Source organism: Trachypithecus francoisi, unplaced genomic scaffold (assembly GCF_009764315.1).
Source record: "Trachypithecus francoisi isolate TF-2019V2 unplaced genomic scaffold, Tfra_2.0 Lachesis_group9, whole genome shotgun sequence".
In the NCBI taxonomy this organism is placed as follows: Eukaryota; Metazoa; Chordata; class Mammalia; order Primates; family Cercopithecidae; genus Trachypithecus; species Trachypithecus francoisi.
Genome location: NW_022681474.1, coordinates 17,695,154 through 17,705,652, shown reverse-complemented (window position 1 = coordinate 17,705,652; position 10,499 = coordinate 17,695,154). Strand labels below are relative to the sequence as shown.

General features: G+C 41.7%; 1 non-coding gene across 1 annotated transcript; it reads left to right on the top strand.

Moving 5' to 3' along the window:
- Window positions 1–9,242: 9,242 nt before the first annotated feature.
- LOC117082930 lies at window positions 9,243–9,406 on the top strand. Its single transcript, XR_004436851.1, has one exon. It is a non-coding gene; the product is annotated as a U1 spliceosomal RNA (small nuclear RNA).
- The last annotated feature ends 1,093 nt before the right edge of the window (window positions 9,407–10,499 follow it).

Genomic DNA, 10,499 nt, shown 5'->3' with positions numbered 1-10,499 from the left:
GGCGCCCGCCACCTCGCCCGGCTAGTTTTTGTATTTTTAGTAGAGACGGGGTTTCACCGTGTTACCTAGGATGGTCTCAATCTCCTGACCTCGTGATCCGCCTGTCTCGGCCTCCCAAAGTGCTGGGATTACAGGCTTGAGCCACCGCGCCCGGCTATTCTTTTTTTTCAAGAGAAGGTCTTGCTCTGTTGCTCAGACTGGGGTGCAGTGGCATGATCATAGCTCACTGCAGCCTTGATCTCCTGGGCTCAAGTGATCCTCCCGCTTCAGCCTTCTGAATAGTTGGGACTACAGGTATGCACCACGACACTCAGCTAATTTTTAAGTTTTTAGTAGAGATGGAGGTCTCACTATTTTGCTCAGGCTGGTCTCAAACTCCTGGCACCAAGTGATCCTCCCACCTTGGCCTCCCAAGGTGCTGGCATTACAGGTGTGAATCACCGCATTTGGCCTAATTTTTAAAATCTATAAATGTATGTTTAAAGCAATGGTTAACCCGCGAGCCCTCTTTAAGTGAATATAACAAGGGGAAGCCCTGGTTGATGCAGGGATTCAAGCCCCTCCTTAGCCTCCTTTTGTGTGAATCAGAGGCTGGCAGAGAGGGCGACTCAACACATACGTGTTTGACAAAATGCTACAGGTTCAAGACATAGAGTTCCTCAACTATGACTGGTTAATCACTGAGGCCACAGTGTGCTATGTGTCTGGCATTCTGCTAGGAATTGAGGCTACCAGAAACAGTATTTGCTGCCAGGTCTCCATCCTAGAGGAGTTCCTATGCCAGTGTGGAAGATGGGCACATAAATCAATCATGACAGTTCCATGGGGTAAGTGGCTAAGACAGAGACCTGCCCAAATGTCCCTGAATCCCAGAGAGACTCTGTCCTTGAAGGATCTTAAACAGGAAAGACATGTGGTCAAAATACCTCTCCTGGCAGCACCCTAAAAGATTAGAATCCAGGACCAGAGAGAATGCTCTGAGGACAGCCCAGACCAAAGCACATGGAGCAAGAAAGTGAGGGAGGGGCACTGGGAACAGGCAGAACTAGGTCAGTCCTCCTATGGGATAAGTTATCTCCATGAAGTATGCAGTGTGTGTGTGTGTGTGTTGTGTGTGTGTGTGTGTGTGTGTGTGTGTGCCTGTGTGTGACAGAGAGAGAGAAAGAGAGAGTGAGATAAGGAGAGAAAGAGATGGATGGAGGAGAGAGGAATGGGGGCGAGAAAGACAGGGAAAGAGAGAAACAGCGAGAGAGAGAGAGCGAGAGAGAGAAATGGAAATGGAGGAAAAGAAAGAAGAGAAAGGCAGAGAGAGGGAGGGAAATGGAGAGAGAGAAGAGAGAGGGAGAGAAAGACAGATGGGCAGGGAGAGGGAGAAAGAGAGAGAGAGAGAGAGAAAATATTGCCCTCTGGTGGCTGACCCACAAAACTGAAGAATTACTGATAGTATTGTACATGTTAAGTTGCTCATCTCCATTCTAAAAGGTGATTCCGCTGATAATGTCCATTTTAAAGTATGCAACAAAAACTTGGAAGAAAAATTGTTTTAACACATTCTCATATCTGAAGTCTGTGTGCTGATCAGCGGTCGTAAACACAGCACAGCCTTTACTCCTTATCTCCTCACATCTTCCTGCTGTGTGAAATGTGGATTGCTTGCCTGCTAGGGAACTCTCTGTATTCAAGGATGGTTTCATAATTTCTATCAATGAAACTCTTCAGTAATTTAGCTAACATGACTTTGCAAAGCTGAACACTGAGTCACAAAGAAAGTTAATATTACCATCCATCCTGCAAAATACTTTATATGTTTGTGTATACAGTTATCGGCCTCGAAGTTAAGAACAATTTTAATCAATGTTATCCCATTATTTACTATTAAATATTTAGATTCTGTTTTTTAAAAAATATTTAACTGAAGTGAATTTAAACAAGAAGAGCCTGGCGTGGTCCATGCCTGTAGTCCCAGCTACTCGGGAGGCTGAGGCAGGAGGATCGCTTGAGCCCAGGAGTTGGAGGCTGCTGTGAACTATGATTGCACCACTGCACTCTGGCCTGGGAGACAGAGGAAGGCCCTGTCTCTAAAAAAATAAAATAGATGAATAAAGATAATTGAAAATGATGATTTTTTTAAAAAACGATAGCAAGCAACCACTCAAATAATGCTCACCAGCCCCCAAAACTGTATTTGCATGTGTGAAAATGCCCAGCTTTGTAAAAAGAGTCTCTAGTCTGTGTGTGTTAATATTCCCCCAGAAACTAACTCAAGGCTTAGAAAAGAATAGAGAGATTCCCCCTATTCTATTTATATTTGCAGTGACCATTTGAAATGTCTTAGGCACCTAAACCAAGCATGAAAAGCACAGTTTCATTCCAGTTTTATGAACTTTACATCCAATTAAACCAGAAGGCTCCCTTTTCTCCTTTATGTTTCTTCCATTTCTCAAATCAATTGTCAATTCTCAATCCAGAATTTAAGGGAGGAATTTAAAGAAAAAAAGGATATAGATAAATTTAAAGAAAAAAATGAGATGAATTAAACTTCAACAATATTACAGAATTTAATTTTTTGGGGTAACAAATTGTTCACTGAGACTGAATTTTAACCAAGAATGGAGTGAGAAAATACTGTATTTTCTGGATTTGAGGTTTTGGTTTTTTTTGTTTGTTTGTTTGTTTTGAGCAATTAACTTTCACTGTGTTTATTCTGCCTTCTCCTAACCCAGCCAAATAGCCTGGAAACTTGGAAAGATGTCTGGTTTATTTTTTATTAATTAAAGAGAACAATAAAAGATAATATAAAAGATAATTTTTCAGTTTCCTGGACTCCAGTCCTGTATGTACTGGATGGAATCAAAGGTAAAATTAGATTACCATTGGAGAAGGAGCAGGATCCAGAGCACACGGGGAGTAGGCTTTGGCTCAGAAATTATTATTTTGATGCAGTAAATGTTTCGATCTGATAACTCCCCCACTCGCCAACACTGTCATCAAATGTAGGAAAAGAAAGAAGTGAAAAATCACATAAAACGTGTATGTGTATAAATGTTGCCTCTCATTGTTTGAAACATGACCTTTGTCCTTGCAGGGAATTCCAAATTCCTTGCCTGGGAAGACATTCTGAAAGGAGGTACAAGGGCACTTTGCAAACTATGGGATCAAAACAAAATTGAACACAAATCTGATCAAAGTCTGACACCAGTTTTCAGAACACACAGAGAGAGAGGAGCATGTTCCACACCATGTACTTACTGAGATCCATGCTATGAGAAACTCTGCAGCAGCGGTCTGCAACCTTTTTGGCACCAGGGACCAGCTTCATGGAAGACAATTTTTCCACAGACCGCTGAAGCGGTCGGAGTGGCTGGGCGGTTGGAGTGGGCCTGCTCCCAGCTGGTTTTGGGACGAGTCAAGTGCTTTACATTTATTGTGCACTTCATTTCTATTATTACATTGTAATATATAATAAAAATTTTTTTTTGTTTTTTGAGTCAGAGTCTTGCTCTGTCGCCCAGGCTGGAGGGCAGTGGCATGATGTCAGCTCACTGCAACCTCCACCTTCTGGGTTCAAGCAATTCTCCTGCCTCAGCCTCCTAAGCAGCTGGGATTACAGGTGCGCACCACCGCGCCGGGCTAATTTTTCTATTTTTAGTAGAGATGGGCTTTCACCATATTGGCCAGGCTAGTCTTGAACTCTTGACCTCAGGTAATAGGGAAATAATTATAAAACTCACCATAATGTAGAATCGGTGGGAGCCCTGAGCTTGTTTTCCTACAACTAGATGATCCCATTTTGCGGTGATAGGAGACAGTGACAGACCATTACGCATTCGATTCTCATAAGGAGTGTGCAACCTAGATCCATGACATGCGCAGCTCACAATAAGGTTCCTGCTCCTATGAGAATCTAATGCCACACTGATCTGACAGGAGGCAGAGCTCAGGCAGTAATGTGAGCAATGGGGAGCGGCTGTAAATACAGATGAAGCTTCACTCACTCCCCCACCACTCACCTCCTGCTGTGTCAGCCCAATTCTTAACAGGCCAGGGACTAGCACCACTCTGTGACCTGGGGTTTAGGACCTCTGCTCTATAGAACAAACAATCCTGTTTTTGTTTTCCAATAAATAAATACCAACTGAAAAAAAGAGAGATGGGGAGGGAACCCACCAATTAAAATATATTGAAGAAAGACATCAACAATTGCGATTTATGGATCTTATTTTGGATGTGAGTCAAGCCAACCACAAAAATGTTATGAGACGACTGGGCACGGCGGCTCACGCCTGTAATCCCAGCATTTTGGGAGGCCGAGGAGGGCGGATCACAAGGTCAGAGATCGATACTATCCTGGCTAACACGGTGAAACCCTATCTCTACTAAAAATACAAAAAATTAGCTGGGCATGGTGGCGAGCGCCTGTAGTCCCAGCTACTCGGGAGGCTGAGGCAGGAGAATGGCGTGAACCCAGGAGGTGGAGCTTGCAGTGAGTCGAGATCGCACCACTGCACTCCAGCCTGGGCGACAGAGCGCGACTCCGTCTCAAAAAAAAAAAAAAGTTATGAGACAATTGTGAAATTTGAACCATGGCTGTTTATTTTATTTCAACAAGGAAAGACTGATGATTATTTTTTTCAGTGTAGTCATGGTGTTTTGATTATGTTTAAAATAAAGAGTCCTGGCTGGGTGCAGCAGCTCATGCCTTTATAGGCGTGAGCCACCACTTTTGGGAACCTGAGGGAGGATCACTTGAGCTCAGGAGTTTCAGACCAACCTGAACAACATGGTGATACCCTATCTCTACAAAAAATTTAAAAATTAGCTGGGCATGGTGGCATGTGCCTATAGCCCCATCTACTCAGGAGGCTGAAATGGGAGGATCACTGGAGCCTGAGAGGTTGAGGTTGCAGTGAGGTGTGATCACACCACTGCACGGCAGCCTGGGTGACAGAGTGAAACCTTGTCTCAAAAAATAAAAATAAGGCCGGGCGCAGTGGCTCACACCTGTAATCCCAACACTTTAGGAAGCCAAGGCAGGCGGATCACAAGGTCAGGAGATCGAGACCATCCTGGCTAACACGGTGAAACCCCATCTCTACTAAAAATACAAAAAATTAGCAGGGCGTGGCGGCGGGTGCCTGTAGTCCCAGCTACTCAGGAGGCTGAGGCAGGAGAATGCTGTGAACCTGGGAGGTGGACATTGCAGGGAGCCGAGATCGCGCCACTGCACTCCAGCCTGGGCAACAGAGCGAAACTCCGTCTCAAGTAAATAAATAAATAAATAAATAAATAAATAATAAAAAAATAAAAAATAAAGAGTTCTTATCTTTCAGAGTGTTATCCTGGAATTGAGATTTGCTTCAAATAACCTGCAGGAGTGTGATGGGTATATATGATTCAAGACTGGCTGTGAATTAGGAACTGTTATAATCAAATGACAGGACCATAAAAGTTCATTAATCTCTCTATTTTTGTATATATTCAAACTTTTCAATATCAAGAAGTTTAAAAGCAGGGGCTTGGGGAGGATGATGAACACCTGGAGCTCTCAAACACAAGTAGAAGTAGAGGTTGTTGCCACTACTTCGAAGAGCTATTTGGCATTTTGAAGTAGAATATGTGAATATGTAATGCTACCATTCCACTTCTAGGTCTCATTTATTTATTTCTTGAAATAGACTCTCGCTGTGTCACCCAGACTGGAGTGCAGTGGCACGATCTTGACTCACTGCAACTCCACCTCCTGAGTTCAAGCAATTCTCCTGCTTCAGCCTCCTGAGTAGCTGGGATTACAGTTGTGCACCACCATGTTTGGCTAATTTTGTATTTTTAGCAGAGAAGGTGTTTTACCATGTTGGCCAGGCTGATCTCAAACTCCTGACCTCAAGTGCTCCACCTGCCTGGACCTCCCAAAGTGTGGAATTACAGGCGTGAGGCACCGCGCCTGGCCCCCACTTCTCGGGTTTTAGAAGACTGAAGCTCTAAGAGGCTGAATTACCCTCAAATGGCTTTTTAAGCTTCCAGTCTATTATCTTCTAATATTTTGAAATTATTGACTCTTACAAGAAATAACAACCTACAGGCCGGGGCGGTGGTTCACACCTGTAATCCCAGCACTTTGGGAGGCTGAGGCAGACAGATCACCTGAGGTCGGGAGTTCAAGACCAGCCTGGCCAATATGGTGTAAAATACAAGAAACTCTACTAAAAATACAAAAATTAGCCAGGCCGTGGGCTGCAGTAGCACGCACCTGTAATCCTAGCTACTCAGGAGGCTGAGGTGGGAGAATCACTTGAACCCGGGAGGCGGAGGTTGCAGTGAGCCAGCATTGTACCACTGTACTCCAGCCTGGGTGACAGAGGGACACTCTATCTCAAAAGCAAACAAACACACGAAAAATAACAACAACAACAAAAATAACACAAACTGCATTTAATGAGGCAATGTGAAGATAAACTGTCTACAAGAACTGTAAATATTATTTTTATGTTTTGTTATGAAATATTTAAGGTACGTAAAATGTATAGGTTTACAGGAATATCTTACATAAGAATGAGTGTTGTATGTAATAATGGAAAATTTGATGCAATATAAACATATATCAATGGAAGAATGACTTAAATGAAGTGCGAAACACTCAGTGGAATACTGTGCAAATATAAACGTGAATAAAATAAGTATTAACATGGATAATTTTCCAAAACATAACGTTGAATGAAGAAAAGTCAGTGCAAAAAAGACAAATTAAGTATGACAGATAACAAAGACACAAATGGAAAAAAGTAAACTCTACTAGGGAGGAAAGACAGGGAACGTACATGATACTAATCCACGGGGTGTTACAATATGTGCGCCATTTTTTCTTTCTTAATCTCAATGGTAAGTGATATATATTTGTTATGTTTTTTCTACCCTATTTTGTACTCCTCAAATATTTCATGACAAAACAAAATAAGAGGAAAAAAATGAACAAGATGATGACTACCAGCCAGCTTCAGTGGTGGGCCAAGGAGTAGCAAGAAAGAGATGGCAGCCAGTCAGCTCGTCACATGCTCGCTCATCAAAAAGAGTTTATCTTTCTTATAACATCAATTGTTGTTGTTGTTTATCGAAAGGCAGCTTTCCAGGTGTAAAAATTCAATTTGCAGAGAAACAGGACCTCTCTGGACTTTATTACTTTCTGTGTAAAAAGAGCAGTAGAGGATTTGTAGGAGGATTCATCTACCCGTCTAAACCACAAAACTTGGAGAGAATATATTACTGGCAGAACACCTTCAGATGCTCAGATGACAGATGTCAAACGTAAATGCCCATCGACAGATGCTTTCACAATATATCTCTACACTCCAGGCACAGAATGTTAGAATTTGAAAGAAAAAATGAGATTGGAGTCCTAGTTGTAACCAGCCTCCCCACTCCTGTTCTGTATTTGTTAAGTTTCCCATTACTATCCCAGAAAGCAACAGTTCTGAAATGACTAAAAACAGTGTAGCAGCGCCATCTACTGAACCTCAACTAATTCTACACAGAAAAGTGGAAATGTCCTAAAGTCTGGAAAAAGTAGGCCGAAGTATAAAATATAAGCACAATATAAGCCTCAGAATAGCTTTTATAACTAACTTATTCACTTTATTCCTTAACACTAATTAAAATATTAAAGTGGAAAGTGTAGCATAGCAATAATGTAAAATCTGTGTTTCAATTCATGTTTTTTTTTTTTTAAAACAAACCACTAAACTTTTACAAACTGCCACGCTATTATAATTTGACTCACAGAGGCACTCTTAAAATATCTTTACTTCAAAATGGTGTGGATGCTTAGCAAGCCGCTTTCAGGGAGAGAGAACCCGAGTTTGTAGCATTTGTCTATTTCTGTGGTGTGAAGAGCCTAACCATTGTCGGTTTCAACATGGCATCACTACTCCCACAGATGCAGGAATGACATCTGTCTCCCACAGATGTCAATTTCCTCATGGCGTCACCGACCATGGCACTGATTGGCTCCAGAATATTTTTGCAAGTGCTTGGGCACACTGCTTGGTTCCAACTTAACGGTGGAGTAGATACTGAAAACGGCAAATCACTTTGCATTTCCAAATGTTAATTTTTCCATCTGCGAAAAGGATGATACGATTGGTGCAGAAGTGATTGCGGTTTTTGTCATTTTTTTTTTTTTCCAGTGGCAAAAACCTCAATTACTTCTGCACCAGCCTAATAATCAGTAAAATATTTTCGAATTATATCATTCGAATTACATAAACAAAAAATTTCCTTGGTAAATGAAGACTGGGAGAGCAGCACCAGACCTTGTTAAGGTCTGTCTGTGTTGAAGGACAAAGGATATTTTAAAAGTATCTTTCCGTGAGGGAAATTATAGTAGTATGGCAGTTGGCAAAAGATTAGCAGTTTGTTTAAACAAACAAAAAATCCCAGCAGCCCCTCCCTTGCTGGGCCTAAACCGGGATTGGAAATACTTCCTCCTCTCTGTTCGGGGAGGGTACAGAAGGACGCGGTGCTGCTGATTTTGTTACTAATGTCTGTGAGGGAAGGAGCCGGCCGGCTTCAAAGTTGCAAAGAGAATTAATTGCACTCATTTGAGGAAAATTTAAGTTCTTCCTTGCAAGTCTGCCCTAATCTTTCCTAAAGAATAAGGACCTGAGAATGATAAAAGCTTAGTCCCAGCCCTTAAAGAGCTGAGGTGGAATCTGGCCTGGCCCGTGTGTCTCATTGTAGCAGGATCCGAAAAGGACCCGCGAAGAGAAGGGAAGCCACAGAAGTGATTGACAAGGCAAGTCTGTGTCTGGCTTCACTCTGCGCGGTTTTGATGACGAGGATACTGAGGAGGCGAGGCGTTCAAGTAACAAGTAACCCTCCAGGGTTCAAGTAACTTCCGGAGGATGGTGTTAGCAGTGTGTCTCTAAGGCTGAGGGAGGAAGCCTTGGAAATGCGGTCCGAAAGCCTGTCAGCTGACTCTGATATGCAGCCACAGGTGAGACCATGATCTCCTTACCCATTGTCTTTTTTGATGATTATTTGCTTGTTTTCAGTTTACAGCTGTTAGAAATAATCTCCTATGAACATTCTTAGGCACGTCTGTTGTTGCTTGCATGTGGTCATTTTAGCTGGGCCTATACTCAGCTAAAATAGAATTACCGGGTCATGGAACTAGAATTGCTGGGTCATGGATAAAGTGAGCATGTATTTAAGTCAGCCAAACTGGGACACTCTTGAAAGTAAAGGGTGCTATACTTACCTGGCAGGAGAGATACCATGATCACGAAGGTGGTTTTCCCAGGGCGAGGCTTATCCATTGCACTCTGGAGGTGCTGACCCCTGCGATTTCCCCAAATGTGGGAAACTCGACTGCATAATTTGTGGTAGTGGGGGACTGCGTTCGCGCTTTCCCCTGTAAATAAAAAAGAAAAACAAAAGAAAGAAAGAAAAAAAAAAAAGAAAGTAAAGGGTGCTTTGGGAGGCCAAGGCGGGCAGATCACAAGGTCAGGAGTTCGAGACCAGCCTGGCCAATATGGCGAAAGCCCATCTCTACTAAAACTACAAAAATTATCCTGGGGGTGGGGGGTGGTGGGCACCTGTAGTCCCAGCTACTCGGGAGGCTGAGGCAGGAGAATCACTTTAACCTGGGAGGTGAAGGTTGCAGTGAGCCGAGATCACACCACTGCACTCCAGCCTGGGCAACAGAGCAAAACTTTGTCAAAAAAAAAAAAAAGGAAAGAAAGAAGAAGAAGAAAGAAAAGAAAGAGAAAGAGAGAGAGAGAGAGAAAGGAAAGAAAGAAAGAAAGAAAGAAAGAAAGAAAGAAAGAAAGAAAGAAAGAAAGAAGAAGAAAGAAAGAAGTGATTTATAAAATAATTAACATTTATTTTTTACCATCAAATTGATTTAATACATTGGTAGACCTATAAAAAGATTTTGACTCAAAACTAGTTTTCAAAATTAAAATTCCTTCTAAAGTACTAAAAGAGCCTAAATCTGTGTAGATTAAACTTTTAAAAACTATATTGAAAATCTGAATTTTTTTTGAAAAAACAGAATGACTCTTTTTTTTTTTTTTTTGGAGACAGTCTTGCTCTGTCGCCCATTCTGGAGTGCAGTGGCGTGATCTCAGCTCACTGCAACCTCCATGACTTTTCTTAATACACATTCACATATATAAATTAGTTTTGGCCACATCTAGTATTTTTTCTGAAGAATAGATATATATTTTAATATGGTGTTATTAATATTTTTTGTAAAATTGCTTGCAAAATTTTATCGAAGTTGCATCTTATGCTTTTACTAATTTGGCTATTGATGCCTTCAATGGACTCTTCTCCATAGAATGTATTTTTAATTCAGAAAATGCTCTCTCTGTGGATGCTGCAGTATCTTGTAAACTCACAACAACATCTATGAAATGATGGATAATCTCAGTTTTAGTCTTTGTCATATTGAAATGTACAAATATTTATGCCCGGTATTTCCCACAGATTCTGTCTTTTGTCTC